The following is a 16,695-nucleotide window of genomic DNA, read 5'->3' as shown; positions in this document are numbered from 1 at the left end:
TCTTCACAAAAATCTAAAACTATTGCCAAAATGTAAGCATCTGGTTGACCACTGCCAAAGTTAGTCACTGCATGTGGCATACCATTCCTCGATCTCCACCCAAACATCTGTGTGTTCTTGTTGTTGTCTTTCGGCTTTTCCTGGTTAGGGGTCGTCACAGCGGAACTCCAGTCCGCTAATGATTGGCAGTAGATTTTCATGGTGCTGAGTTGCCAGCTCGACGCCCAACCTTCAATGAAGGCACGCCCATTCATGCATGTCTTTCGGAACGCCACTCGACCCGTGGGGAGGACATGCAGACTCCACACAGAAGGCTCTCCCCGCACACTAGCTGAGAATCGAATGGGAGAACCTCTTGCTGTGAGGCAACAATGCTACCACTGAACCACCGTGGATTAGTTTTTCCTAAATAACATAAAAAAAAAAAAAAAAAAACAAGAAAACTCCCTTCAGGCGCTTACATTTGATCATTGCAATGACCTCACAACTTTTAAATGTCATATCACATTAATACACTACCAGCCTACAGCACTCACTGTGTTGTGGGCACAGTTCCTTTTAGAATAGGCACTTTATTTATTTATTTACTTTTTAGAGTAAAGAAATACTATTCTAAAATAAATGAATAGATAGGAAATAGTGCCACAAACCCGTAGAACTCATCACCCTCGGTGGTAGCCTAGTTTACCTATGTGTAAGACCAGCCATGTTGATCAGCACTCTGATTTGAAATGGTGTTCCTCACAGTATCATTATTAAATGGTAACAGTAAAGGGTATAGCTGCCCTCATGGTCAAAATGTCTTCATTTTTGTTTTTGCATGTTTTTAATCTAGTTTACCTGACATAGATATCTTTAATGTTTTCTTTAGTAGTAACATTTGGAGTTATATTTTATGCACCCATTCCTACCAGGTCCAAAACTAGAATATCTGATGAAGGCACACCAGTTAAGCTTGCATTTGAAATCACTGCATCTTTGGTTGCAATCCCTGTTGGTACCTTGTTGTAAAACTGTTTTTACTTTGTTTGACTACAAACCCTCCATAACAGAATCATCAGGCAGCTCAGCAACCACCGCGTGTTTGACGTAACGAAATGTTGCTCATATATAGTCGAGACAAATACCCACAACTAATGTCTGTATCTCTTAACCCTAATATAGATCTAATGTTTGAAGTTAACTTGGATCCTTTGTGTATATAAAGTAATTAGTTCCTTTTTGGTGCAAGAGCCCATTGTGTGAGCATCTAGACTTCAAAAAATTCAGACAAACAACAGTGAATTCTGAAACTCACTATAACACATTTAAAGCATTTTCAGGGGACAACTTCCATCTGTACCCCCTGACAGGGGAGGCTCTGCTCTGTCAGACTCTCAGTACTTATCTGAGCACACTTTTGACAGGTATACTTCTTAAGTATACTTGTTGTGCAGATTGTGTCAAAAGCCTGAACATTTTGAGCGGTGGACTTGAATGGACTGAATGGCAATGCCATTACTGAGAATAAAAAAAATGCTAAACTGATATATATATATATATATATATATATATATATATATATATATATATATGTGTGTGTGTGTGTGTGTGTGTATATATATTTCTCCTCGCAGGCACCCAGGGCATTGATCGTCTTATAATAATGTATTTATGAAAAGTTTACTGGAAAATGTCTTAATTTTTAGAATGCCCCTGATTTTACCTCATTTCTGGTCTGTTCCTCATAAAATTGTGTTTTTCTGTCAAATTGTTGACAATTGCAGTCACCAAATAATAACAGTCATTTCAGTTTCAGACTTCATATCCTTCAGACAAAATGCATGACCTGTTATTTCAGTAACTTTCTAAGTATACAAGAGCAATATTTATACTCTATCCCTGATTTTGGCCCTTTGTTCCTCATTCTTCCACTAAGACATTAACAGCTATTTGAACAGATTAGTTTATGTCTCTTATTTATTTACGTATTTATTGATTGATTGATTGATTGATTGATTAATCTATTTGCTTGTTTTATGAGAGTTTGACAACTGATATGTACACAGATAAAATAGCTATAATTGTGAGGGCTGTCTGTGGAGGAAAAAGACTAACTTCTCTTACATATTATTCTAGCTTTGCAGGACTGTTGTGATTTGTGTGAAGCAACTTGTCATACCTTAATGTATGGATACTATTTGTATCAGGTAAAACTGAAATACATTACATGGCACCATTTTATCACAATCAAATGTCCAAAGTGTGCAGGTAAGTAATTATAACTGCTGGATAGGAATGGAAGCTTGGATTGTCTGTGGATGAAAGTAACAGACCATATTGTCATTTTCTCAGCTTCAACGATCACTAATCTGGCTTTTTAGGCCTAGTGTGCAGTTGTATGAAATGAGATGATACTTTCCTGTGATTAGTGTGTGTGTTTCAGAGAAATAAACCTGAAGTGTACATTACTGTCAGAAACAGTGTAAATATGGTGTGTGTGTGTGTGTGTGTGTGTGTGTGTGTGTGTGTGTGTGTGTAAAGAATGTCACTGATGTTTATCTGTGGGCTGACACACTGTCAGGCATATAGATGACTCTTCTGGGCAGTATCTAAAAAAGAACAGTTATCAAGTCATCTTTTAAAAATAAAGCATTGAATGCACCACAGAACATCCAGACCCACAGAACGTCTGGGGACCCGATGGCCCCCACAGCCTAAGCTTTGCAAGTGGATTCTGACACAGGTTTAGTAGTACCATCTGCCCTACAATGTTATGGACAATAATATTTCATTTTATGATATTCTGTAATTGTCAGTATGTCTGTGTTTTTGTATTCTGTGAATATAATACTTTACTACTCTCTGTTTATTGTAATTTGGTGAGTAACTGCCAAGTTATCTAGCACAGCATCTGGGAATGTAATATATTATTATTCTCTATGCTCTGTAATTTGTTTATGTGGATCTTTTCTTCCCAGTCTTCTGCTGAAATTGGTCTTGCTAAGTCAGACCTTCCCAGTCAAACAAACAAAAAAAATAATAAATATTTCTGACAGCTGTGTGTTTGGGTTTTACGGTTTTCAGAGGCATGTGACATTCGACTTTAGTGATATTTTCACCTAATGGTAACAGCAGAGGGACCTCATATGGTTTCTACTCCTTACAGCTGACTTTGTAACCAGCTCCCTTTGACGCATCTTAAAACAACCTTTCACAGCATGCTGTACATGAGCTGGCATTGTCTTAATGTATGTTTGTTTTACGTAGAGTTTGACTTCCCTAGCAACCTGCCATCATGTTACTACAGGATGATGACTGGCTGCATTTATGTAATTCTTTTGCTACTGAACTAGATTAAATGCAAAATGCAAATCTGTGGCAGAGAAAAACATACTATTTAAAGCTTAAGTTGTTAGGAGGACAATGCTACTAAACCTAAAAAAAAAGGATGTTTCATAGGGGAAAAAAAAATGTAACACATGCTGTATGGAGGAATTACACTTAGAACACTGGCATCTGAAGTCTCAAAATTGCAGTCAAAATATTATTTTCCATTCTTCCAGATTAAAGTACGATTTAAAAGACATGTTAGCTCACCTATCTGACAGGTGATAGGCCTACAGTCAGCTCTGATGACCTCATGCTGTTTCAGCGCTGTTCCTATACCACTGAAAACAATCAGTGGTATTAGACAGGCGATGCCAATAACCCATCTAGCTGTGCAGTGGTCCACAAGATAAACACTACTTATACAGAGTCATGCTCATATGTGTTCCTCAGCAACCAGTGTCAGGGGAAACAAACAGGCACCGCAGTTTCTGTTCTAATCATGCAGTGCATGTTCAGACAAACATAAAATGGAAAAAGAAAAAAAGATACAGTGACTGACTACACCAACATCTTCAAACAATGTTGACATGTTGAGCGACTTTGCAAAGAAAACATTTTGCTTTCTCTTATCTTAAATGATGCTTCTTCCCAGTTAATGGTATATTAAAATGGGGAAAGTTACAATATCGGTTTAATAACTCTAAGCAGCCTTACTGGAGGAAGACAAAGAACAGAGAGGAAGGACAGTCATTAAACCCCTAATTATGGTTGCTACAGCATGCTGACACAAATCAGTGATGATCCATCTTTCTGTTGAATATTATTTTTTGTATAACTGACTTCAGTTGCATCACTCTTCTCATACTCAAACATTCAAACATTCATTTATTAATTTGTTTGTTGTGCTACTCAATTTCCTACTGTTGATTTGTATATTTCATTGCACTCATCTTGTGTTAGGATGCTAGGCTGAGACCTCTCAGAAATTCAGAGCAAATCTTGCCTGTTACTAGTCATCAAAGTAGCATGTCACAGCTATGGGAAAACAAAACTGAAGTTCAGCCATAAGTCCTGAGTGATTCCATAAGTCACTGAGAGCTTAATAATTTATTTAGCACAAGGACTCTTTTTCTTCAATAGTGTCTGCTCATGAGTCTTCCTAGTCTTTTGGGTAAAAGGTGGAGCTACCCTGGCATCCTTAGTTCAGTGGCCCACCTTCCCCTACTGTAAACACTTCTTTGTTTCTTCCCTTCTCTCTTGCCCTGCCTTGTTCTCTCCACCCCGCGGCCCCACCCCACCCCCTCATGCCAGTTTTCCTTAACAGTATCTCTCACTTTAAGGGACTTACTAGTGTTTGCTGGTCTTACTCTCACATCTATTTAGTATTATTCTGAGTTTGCACTGCCTTCTTCTATCACTTTCCTATATTACAAATTTTCTCCTGTCTGCAAATTCACAACTATTACCTCACACACATTACTAGATTCATGTGAACTGTTATTTTACCTTTCCTCCTTTTCGCTAGCTCCTTACTCATCTCCTCCATCCTTCAGAGGAGATGTTAATGTCCCATCTGACTGAGTTGTGCTAGCTCAGGTGGATGTAAAAGAAATCTTGGTACCTATCACAAAGGGTAGAGGAAGTTCCTCGCTGTCCTAGATAAATTTCCACTAATATAAATACCACCGCATATCTCCCTCGAAAATAGGATACTGACCTATTGGGATTAACCCTTTCAATAAAGGATACATAACAAATAACTAAATAAAAATATTATCTACCGTGGCACACAATGCAGTACAATACAATACAATACCAGGACAATACAACACAATATGATACAATACCAGTACAACACAATAGAATGGAATACAATGCAATACAATACAGTACAGTACAATAAAGTACCTTATAATACAGTACAATAAAGTACAATACAGTACGATAAAATGTAATACAATGCAATACAATACAATACCATCCAATACAATACCGGTATAATACAACACAATATGATACAATACCAGTACAATACAATAAAATAAAATACAATACAATACAGTGCAGTACAATAAAGTACAATATAATACAATACAGTAAAGTATGATACAGTACAGTACAATGCAATGCAATGCAATACAATTCAATGCAATACATTATACAATAACTGACCGTTAACATTCAAAAACTAGAATGCTGATTGGTCAGCCCATCTAGTGTGCCCATTGTAAATCCAAGCATATATTAATGGAAAAAGCCCAGTCACCCAGACTTTTTAATATTAATATATCCTGAAGCTTTTTCACTTTCTTCAGCTTTAAAAACAAATAATAATAAAGAATGAAATCCAGACAGTACGGAGGTACAAGAAAAGCAGGACAGAGAAAATACCAGGAAAATCTGGTGCATTATGCAAAACTAAAGAAACACCTGATGAAAATACAAGGAAAATCAAGTGCATTATGCAAAACTAAAGAAACATACCTGATTTTCCTTGTACTTTCTCAATCTGGTCGCTCTCATATTTGTCAATGGTCCAGATTTCAAACTTTATTTATTTAGTTTTTTTATTTAAAAAAAAGCACTGGAGATCTTCCTTTCTTCGTTGCTTCTTTTCCAAAGCACTGATGTACTGCATGCACGTGCACATGCCCAGTACATGAAGAAAGCCCCAGGATACCAAAAAAATGCAGAAAAGCACCATGGAGCCATTATACAAAGACATTGTTTAAGAAAAGTAAGTTATTTTTTTTTTCTGAAATAATGTCATTGTATAATTGCAATAACCGACTCCATGGTGTGGTATATTGAAGATTTACCCATGGTTGGTTTTGTTTAATCACTCGGGCTTTGCTCTCATGATTAACCCACACCAACCATGGAGAAATCTTCAATATGCCACACACACATTCTCGGTTATTGCTATAGTACAATACAATACAGTAAAATAATATACCGTACAATACATTACAATACAATTCAATATAATACAGTACAGTACAATACAAGTTTAGATTTGAGTTCATCAGCCTAACAGCCTGTCCAACCTTATAACAGGCATTCCTGTATAATCTGCCAATGTTAGTCATAAAACATGCACATTTTTCCCTTAGCTTCAAACAGTTTAGTGGATCATCTGCTGCTTTCAACTCTTATTGTGCCAATATCCCTTGGTTGTGAGCAGATTGAAAAGTGGATGTAGAACCATGCAGTGGAACATCTAGCAGTGTCACCATCATTTGTGCTTGTGGGAGTTTTTTGGGTACTCTATGTGGCGCTGTTAGTACTACAGTCAGCATTACATGTCAGATCCAGCCTTACCTTATAATGGCAACATTTAATTGTGGTCTGTCAGGAGATCACAGCATGTACCTATTGCTGGGGGAATGTCAGACCCAGCCCTACCCTATAATGGCAAAATTCAATGATCATATCATTCACCCTACACAGGGGGAATGTCAGAGCCAACCTTACCCTATAATGGCAAAATTTAATGGTGGGCTGTCTGGACATCACAGCATACACCCATTACATGGGGAATGCCAGATCCAGCCTAACCCTATAATGGCAAAATTAAATGATTGTATCATGCACTCATCACAGGGGGAGTGCCAGTAAAATGCTACTCCTTTTCACCCCATTGTACACAGCTCCGGCAGGGAAAAAAACTGTAATCAAACTCTAGTTATCTAAGTCACAGCCAGGGCTGCATTCCTGTGCTCCACAGAGTTGGGGACAAACATGCAAGATTTTCACTGCATTTAATATGTACAGGTAATATATTCCAGTTTGCCACCACTCTTTCTGAAATCAGGGTGTAATTTAGTTTTTTTTCTAAAATCTCTTGTTCATTTCATTTTCTAAGTACTGCTTCTTTTTCTTTATGCCAGGCATGTCTTTAAAATGGGTCTATCTTACATTATCGAAAAATATAACACGTCCTCGCCAACCAATATACAACGAAAACACTAATCTCCGAATGGCCACTTCAGCAAGTTTTTTTCCAGGGGAAATAAAATGCTTGGCCATCGTTGGGGATTTGCTCTTTTCCTCACTGTAGTATGATCTTGGAGTTGGTATATTTAGTTGAGGGGTGTGGGGGGCACAGCCCCCCACTTTGTAGAGTTTAAAAGTTTGTTTTGTTTTTGTTTGGCTAAACGATTTTTCCCCTGGGAAAAAATTTGCTGAAGTGGCCATTCAGGAATTAGTGATTTTGCTGTTTATTGGTCAGTGAAGATGTGTTCGATGAACATGTTTTTCGATAATGTAATATAGACCCCTTTAAAATGTATTCTTTCTTGCCTTATATATTTGTACAAGACTTCTTCATATGTGTTCCTCTCATTATAAGTTAAGATTTCCAAAGCTGGTATCAATTAGTATACTTTATTTCTATCTTCTCAAATTAAGCAACTTGAGTTTTGTGCAATGGAACCACAAACAACTTCTACATTCCATATTGAGTCTTATTAAACAAACCCCAGCTTTTTAGCTCATCAGTTTGCCAAGTACTAGTCTCTTCATGAATTTCCCAGTGTTTAATAGGAGGCAAAGTGGTCTGTAATTATAACTTTACTCTTAAGAATCCTGCCCTTATATATCAGCTAGACAATGGCTATGCTCCTATCTTCTGTGCTGTCTAATGTCTTATAACTGGCCTTGCATACTTGAGGCAGAGGTTTTGTCAGCATTTCATTAAGAGTTTTAAGTCTCTTTTTTTTATTCCATCTAACCTAGAGACCTTGGTATAATCCAAACTGTCTTTGATGCTCTTAACATAATTTTCCAGTGTCACCAGGTCACCCTTATCTCCATCAGTTCTAGCCTAGCATAAATAAGCTGGAAACAACAGACCCCTTTGATTGAATCCAAGAAACACGTTTGGGGGGAAAAGGCTAGCAATATTGTCAGTTTACTTGCCTCCCTTTTTTCATTAGCTTCTGTGAAATAGTCACTTGTAACTATATTCTTACCTTTTCTAATGAATGTTTCGTAGCAGTTTTTCTTCATTATGTCTCTAACGTTTAACAGAGATTTTTATCATTTTATCTTATTTTGCTAAAGTGAGCCTTTTTTATTTCTCATTAAATGTCTCTTTCTAATCAGTTTATCCATACATCTTATTAGTTTTTTAGTCTTTTGGTGTGTATTTCTAAATGCCTGCCATTGTTCTGTACTACCTTTTTATTGTTTCTTTATCTTTTTGAAACATCCTATCACATATTTAAAAATCTGTCTAGTTGACATTATAGACTTATGATCTATATTATTTGGAAACTCTGGGGAAGCTATGAGAAATGAACATAGGACCCAGGTAGTGGAGTAACAACTGGCAATCATGCATGCTAATATATTTAGGGATACATAATACATGCAGTGAGTTTTTTTCCTCTCTAGGTTTCTACAAAAAGTTGCCTTAGATCATTTTCTTATAGAAATGTACTAAAGATTTCACCCACTTTACTGTACAGTCCAGTATTTCTTAATGTTGTCCAACAGATTCAGGTCTCTGCCAATGACTCTATATTGCATTTATGAAGAGTATATACAATTTATGAATTCTTCAGGATCAGATTTGTTTGACCTATGGATTCTATAGATGCCATCTACCCAGATGCATACACTTTCTATCTTAAAAGCCACAGAAACACTCTCAATTAAATTAGCATTGTCTGTAAAGCAGTCAGATTCCACTATGATTATGCCTTTCTTAACTAAATTCATAATACCTTCACCTCCTCCTAGATTGTCACCCTTACAGCAGTGCTACATCTTGCAATTTTTGAAGACTGGAGACCAGTCACCATCTTTTAGTCATGTCTTTGTTATAATGGCAACATTTACATTGTCAGAAACAATGTACATTTTTTCTCAACTATATCCTGTTACTTAAACTATGTGCATTTGTAAAGTAAAATACCATGCAATTTGTTAAGTCTGCTTTGGGTGCAAAAGAATAAACTGAAAAAAATGACACTCTACTGTTAATGCATTCCAGGAGGTTCTGTTCTACAATTCACTTTCTGGCTTTGGTTAAATGTATTCTGTCACTATTTATCATATATGATTTCTAAGACAGAGTTGGGGAGGATGTATAATTCCATCCTTTTTACACGTCCATCTTCATTAAAATAGGAATTGTATGCAGTCAGTCTTAAAGTTAATATGAAAGCAGTTGACTCATTATGGACTATTTCAGAAAAACTTACTGTTAATGTCATTAATCCAGTATTTCTTAAGGAAATAAGTTGACCATAATGAATATTATTATATTTATCTTTATTTATTATACAATCTCTCAATGATCTAGTGGCATCACAAATATTAGTGGTTTCAATGGCTCCATGAGAGAGTGTATAGAAATCAGCCTGTTGTTGTTTTGGATACGCAAAGTACAAGAGCTGTGTTTTATGTTGATTTCATGTAAGAAAATCATCTGTTCCTCTAGCTGTAAGTAAAGGGTTTCCTAAGAGTATGTCATTTGCACCTGTGTATATAATTACTGTGCTGAATTTAGACTTCCTTCCAAGCAATTAATCCAATGCTCTAGAAACAACATACATCTTAGCACTGGGAAGATACATCACAGTTCATTCATAATTCTGATTTTAACATATATAAGTATCTGTCCTCTTAATCAATGAAATGCCTGTTATCAGAATTTCTTCACTGAAAGCCTTTGAAATGTTCCACTGTTTTTGTTATTCATTGAAACATGATCTATTATAAACAGTGAGGCATTTGATAGATCAGTGTATAAATAACACAATCTTCCTTTCCGCGTTTCCTTCTTTTTCTGTCTTGGCTGTAGCCTTCTATATGCTTGCTTTAGCTGTTACCATCTTCTGCTTGAAACTCTAACTAACTTGAGGGTCATTCACTTCTTCTGTTTGCGTCCCGTTTTCCTGTATTTGTCAACTATTAGGTCTTGATGAGAAAATACTGATTCTTTGCTTCCTTCTCTTTTGGCCTTGGTTGTACCTATTTATATACCTATACTTAGTATCTTCACATTGCCGTTTATCCATTTCTTCCCTTTTCCTGGGTTTATTTATCTGTTAAGTGTCTGAGAAGCAGTTTATGTATCTATCTGTGCTTGTGCTGGTTAATTTTCACTCATTTCTCATTGCCCTACCACTGGCTGTAGTTTTTCTGACTTTCCTATAGTACCGCCGGGTTGCTGCTCCTACTTAGCCATTTCTTCCAGTCTTCTTCTTATCTTCCGAATTGTCACATTTCATTCTTGAGGTGACAGGAGACACCATTATGTTTTCCACCTTAAGATGTTGCTGCCATATTTATCTCTCTCGTTTAGACTTTCCTTTACTCTATTTCTTCTTGACCATGTGTGTTCATTTCTGTATTGCATGTTATTATTTTATGCTATCCACTGTCTGTCTTTTTAACTTTATTGTTGTTCCACCCTAAAGTATAACTGAAAAAGCAACAGGTAAGGCTATCTGGCAATGGAATAAACTGAATAAATAATAAAAAAATATATAAACAAGAAGGAAAACATGAAGTCAGATTAAGAAATATTACTATACAATAACAAAATATACATATACAGCTAATATTTTCCTAGACCATATGATAAACAATTAATTGTTGCTTAAAAAGGAAAAACATACATTTTGGGGCTGTTTATCCATCTGGATTAAATAAAAATATATAGTTAATCATAGCACAATATTAACAAGTGGTGTTAGCTAAACAAGTATATTTTGTCACTGTTGTTTGAATCTGAGAATTTTTTTAAGTTTCTATGGAAAATAATTGTTATGATTTAATTGGCTGTGTATTTAAAAAAAATTCATTTTTTTAATGATGTATTTGCAGTTGCTCAAACAGCACTGAATAAGATCCATTTTGGATCAAAACCTGACCTGCTATATGAGCAGTCTTCAGTAAACTAAATTTGATTAAAGGAGAACCATGCCCACAGACTGAAAAAAAAAACATAATTATTTCATCAATCTTGATGTTTCCTTCATTTTAACAATATTTTTGGACTCTATATACTTTTTTATATTTTTAAATGTAATTCCAGAGTCTGCCTACATGGACTCTGGCAGCTTGATTTATTTCATCTACCTCCAGGTATCCCACAATGCAGTGTTTGGTTTTAAAATATTACATCATGACCCATACGTTCCTGTCAATGAAATGACTTTATATGTGTTTTCTTATATATATCTATATATATATCTATATATATATATATATATATATATATATATATATATATACGCTGTTCATACCTGTCAACCTGAAATCATAAAAAAATCTGGACAAAGACACATAAAAAATAGGTACAACGTACATAATTATGTAACCCCACGAACTCTGGAGGAATTGTGAGATACCAACTTTTAAACGCAAATTGAAGAACAGACAAAATATTACACACAAAATAAACAGAATAGTGTTTTATTTAAATTAATATTGGAACTTCTATCAAACTTTGAACTTGTGCAAACTGCAAAACTAAAATACAATTTTCGTTTATAAAAATAAAATTAACTGCTTCAGCGTTATACGACCAGAAAATAAATGAGCTGGATTTAAACAGAGGAAATCGGCAGATCGGTAGATTTACAGACTGAGCACTTTTTGGCAAATGAAGTCAGTTCTTTCAAAGCAGAGAAGTGCAGCAATTAATTGAATTCAGATAACTATAATAATATATGGGTTTAGCTAACACTAGGAATACATTCAATATAATTTCTACAAAGATCATCATTATGAAACAATATTTTCTATGGAAAATATTTAAGTGATCTATTGCAGAAGTATTCATACAAAACATCAAAACATTACCTTTGAAACACTTACATTTAAGGTTCCTAAACTAACATTGCCTTTAGCGGCTTTTTAAAAATGATCATCTACAAATAAAGTGCCTCTTGCCCTTGAAGAATAAATTGCCTATGTTACATTAAAAAAATGAGAAGCTAGTTAATATTGCAATAAGGAAAGGGTGGCAAAATGATAACAGGTTCATAGTTACTTGGTATCTCTGCCAAAGAGGACATTCTTAGGACTGCAGCATCCCACCCCTGTAAAAAGTACAACACAGTACAATATCAGCAACCCATCTACATACTGTGGGAGTAGAACCCAGAGCCTTCTGCATCAAAAACAAGTATACTAGCTGTTGTGCTACTAATAACACAAACAGACTTGGCATAAGTAGCACTAAACATCTCTCCCCTGAAGAAATCTGGAAAAAGCCAAAATTTTTTTTTGGGGGGGGGGCAAAGGCTCAAAACCAGGGGCACATTTTAAACACTGCTTGTATATTTTTAGAAAGTTGCTAGAATAAAATGTTTTATGTTACCATGCATTTCCTGAAAGATAGGAAGACTGAAACTTGGGTGGCTATCATTATTTAATAAATTAATTTCTCACTGGTTTGCTAGAAAATCACAAATTTTAAGAGAAAGAGACCAAAAGTATGAGCCAAACATTTCACACATTCTATGAAACTTTGAACAGCTGAGAACTATGGACTTAACTCCTTGAATCACAAGTGGTGGTATGTGTAGGAATTTAGGCTCTTGCTTCTTGTACTTAAGGTACAGGGTTGGAGTCTGGGTAACCCTAACCACCAGTTATACCTAACCGGGGCATTGACACACACACACACACACACACACACACACACACACACACACCACACATACACAAACACGCACCCCCCCAATCTTTAATATATGACACACACACACCAATCTTCAATACAGGTCATACACACACATCAATCTTCAGTACAGGTCACACACACACACACACACACACACACACACACACACACACACACACACACACACACACACACACACACACACACACACACACACACACACACCAAGTTTCAATGCAGAGGACATGAAACATAAGAAAACTGAAGCAACATCAGCCTAGCTACTAATAATACAAGTAATTTTGTAACAGCCTGGTGAAAAATGAAACACCTGAAACATAAGAAAAATGAAACTGCAAACAGCCTGGACTGTCCCTCTTGCCCCCCACTACTTTTGCCTTACCTAGCCATGGAGCGGTAAAGTTAAAATTAAGCAGTAATGAATAGCTTAGCAGCTGAATTCTGATGTCATCATGCACTGCATGTGATGATATCAGAATTCAGCTGCCAAGCCAAGCCATAACTTCAAAAAATAAAATGGGAAATTCAGAAAATAAAGGGGCCACTCGGGAATTCGTGGCACCCCAATATTTTGCCCTCAGAACTGCCATTTACCGAGGAATTCAGTATGGTTGAGAGGTATGATGCTGCTTTCTTTTAGTCAGTCAGTCATCTTGATTTATTTAGTCTACCTCCAGTTATCCCACAATGCAGTGCTTGGCATTAAAATATTACATCATAGTCCCTAAGCTCCTGTCAGTGCATTGACTTTACATGTGTTTTCATAGATATCCTGCTTTCTTTTAGTCAGTCAGGTTTATTTACCATTTCTTGCTTTTCAGTGACCACTTAAAAGGCAAACAGGGATAATCACAGAACAGTATTTTCAGCACATGAACTTTGTCTCCTGCTGTGAGCTGTCAATCACAGCAGAAAACAGCTCAAATTTGCCACTTTGACAGATATGAAGAGACGGTGTGCAGGGGGATGGAAGAGGAGTTTAAGGACTACAACTCAGGCATAATAAAAGAATGAAAATTGGCCACTTTAGAAAGAAAAAGCAGTAACAGGCACTGTGTGATTATCCGTGTGGATGATGAGTAACTTAATATCACCAGAAGTGACAGGCATGTAAAGGGAATGACCCATTTCTTTAAAGATGAAACAGGTCATGAAATAATTCCAAAGATAAAAAGTGGACTAGGCAGTAGAGTTTGATGGGACTCATCCTAGAAATGCCAGATAATTGAGAAAGAACTGGTAAGGAAATAAAGGTGCGATGTAGGGAGAAAACTGGCTGAAATCATTCTGTGAGTCTGTGAGAAACTGCATGTTTTATTTTACTTATGAGGTTCATCTTCATAAAGGTCCCATAAACCATAAACCCATAAACCAAAATCAACACTAATAAACATCTAATCATAATAGCCATATATATCCCAGCAGGCAATAACTCTAATACAATTGAGGAAATACTGCATTGGATTTCCTCAACATATACACAAGAAACCATCATAATGGGTGACCTCAATATTGACTGGCTTTCTTACAACACTGATAATCCCAATTACTTCATCAGTCTTTACGGATCCTTTCAAGTTATTCAAACCCCAGCTAGAATTGACAAGACTTCCAAAAGCGAATCAATACTGGATTGGATTCCTCACCAACAAACCTTCACTAACCTTTCAATGCCATTGCCTCCCCAATAACTTAAGTGACCATCTCCCCACCTGTTTGATCAGATGTCATCTTAACCCCCACCAGCAAATTTGTTTTCACCTAATCCGTAACAAAAAGACTTTTAACCCATAAGTATTTCTCTCACTCTTACAAAACTGTGATTGTACTCCTCTCAAAACTCTTCCCCTAGACCTTGCTGTACGCTTCTTTAAAACACTTTCCTCAAAATTTTAAAGAGTCTATCACCCTGTAGAACTGCTAGAATAACACCGCACTATGCTTCATGGCTAATAAGTGATTAAAAAACTATTAAAGGAGAGAGATTATGCCTGGACTCTCTGGCACACCAACAAAAATCAAACTAACCTAGAAAAATATAAACAACTTAGGAATAAAGCAAAATCCCAAATTAAACTTAATAAAAAGACGTAACTATTCTGCTGCACAGCAACAGCACCACAACAACCACAAGAAATTTTGGAGCACCATAAATAAACTGCTTCCCCCTGGCAATACATCCACCTCCACCCCCACTACCACGTCCAACACCAACTGCATAGCCACGCAAAGTAACACTTACTTCCCAGATTCCATATAATCCCTCATCAAGCACCAGCTCAACTCTCCACCAACTATTCCATCACTATCCAGTGATACCAGTGACACACTCACCTCCAAACCTGTTCCTACTCTCACTATAAAAAGACTTTTCTCTAAATGTAAACCCAGTACCCTGGCTGCAGATAATCTACCTACAGATTTCCTAAAAATAGCAGCTGATGCTACTACCTATGCCATCACTATATTAATCAACCACTCTATCTCAGTACACTATGTCCCCTTAAAGTGGAAAATATCTTATATCATCCTGCTGCACAAAGGGGGTAACAATACTGCAATCTCTAAATACAGGCCCATTGTTATCTTATCACCCCTGTCCAAAATTCTATACAAATGCATCCACATGCAGCTTCTAAACTATCTACCAAGCAATAAGAGTCTGCCCACACCATAGCATAACGAATGCCCTCCCAAAGTCCACAAATACCATTAATCAACACGGAAATAATAGCCAACTAGTTTTCTCCATTTCTTAGACCTCTCCAAATCCTTCAATAGGGTCTCCCATCAGAAACTTCTTGATGAACATAGCTCCCTAAAACTTACATACTCTCCTGTCTCACTTGGTTCCATAGCTATTTACCTGGGTGGCAGCAAGCCACCAAATGGCACCATAACATGTCCTCCCTTACTTCCTGTCAACCTGGGAGTTCCCCAAGGTTCTATTCTAGGACCCCTACTATTTGGTATTTTCACCAGTCATCTCCATTCATCAACCCCCCTTGCCTCAATCATACAATAAACGGATGATTTGATTCTTATCTGTGCAGTACCCTCCCTAAAACAAGTTGTTTCCACAATCCAACAGTACTTCTCTGCTGTTGAATCACGTCTCTCGGAATCTCAACTAATTCTGAACCCCTCTAAGACTAAGCTGATGTTCTTTCACCCTGGAAAATCATGCAGTCCCCCACCCCATTCCAAATACACTCCTTCAACAACACCACAGTATCAGCCGTCATGCAAACAAAACTACTAGATGTATTAATTGACAATAATCTGAAATTCGATTTACATCTATCACAGTCCATTAAGAAAACATACATAAAACCTGGCTCACCGTATAGAGTTAGGTCCTTCCTAACTAATAACACTAGACAGGAGATAATGCATGCTCATCTACTCTCCACCTTATTACATGCCTCTCTCATCAGTAGTAACTTGAGTAAAACTGACCTTTGCAAATTAGAAAGCTGCTATAATAAAAATGCAAAATTCTCCACCAGCACACCACATAAGTCTCACCACTGCACTGCCTTACATCAAATAAACTGACTCGAACTTCCCAACCGCCTGACTTATACACACCTAACCTCTGCTCACAGAATAGTACATCACCCTGACAAAATCCCCACCCTTCAAACTCTGCTCCAACCTTATAGTAGCACTTGCCTTCTCCAATAATCTAACAAATCCTTACTACAAGTCACTAA

The 16,695-nt window shown here is 36.7% G+C and overlaps 1 protein-coding gene across 1 annotated transcript in view; it reads right to left on the bottom strand.

Moving 5' to 3' along the window:
• Positions 1-16,695, bottom strand: part of RALGDS (ral guanine nucleotide dissociation stimulator) — a 1,010,677-nt gene that overhangs the window by 857,200 nt on the left and 136,782 nt on the right. The window lies entirely within an intron of this gene.

Source organism: Protopterus annectens, chromosome 16.part0 (assembly GCF_019279795.1).
Source record: "Protopterus annectens isolate FY-2018-M chromosome 16.part0, PAN1.0, whole genome shotgun sequence".
NCBI lineage: Eukaryota > Metazoa > Chordata > Ceratodontiformes > Protopteridae > Protopterus > Protopterus annectens.
The sequence above is the reverse complement of the archived record's forward strand: the minus strand, read 5'-3'. Positions and strand labels throughout refer to the sequence as shown.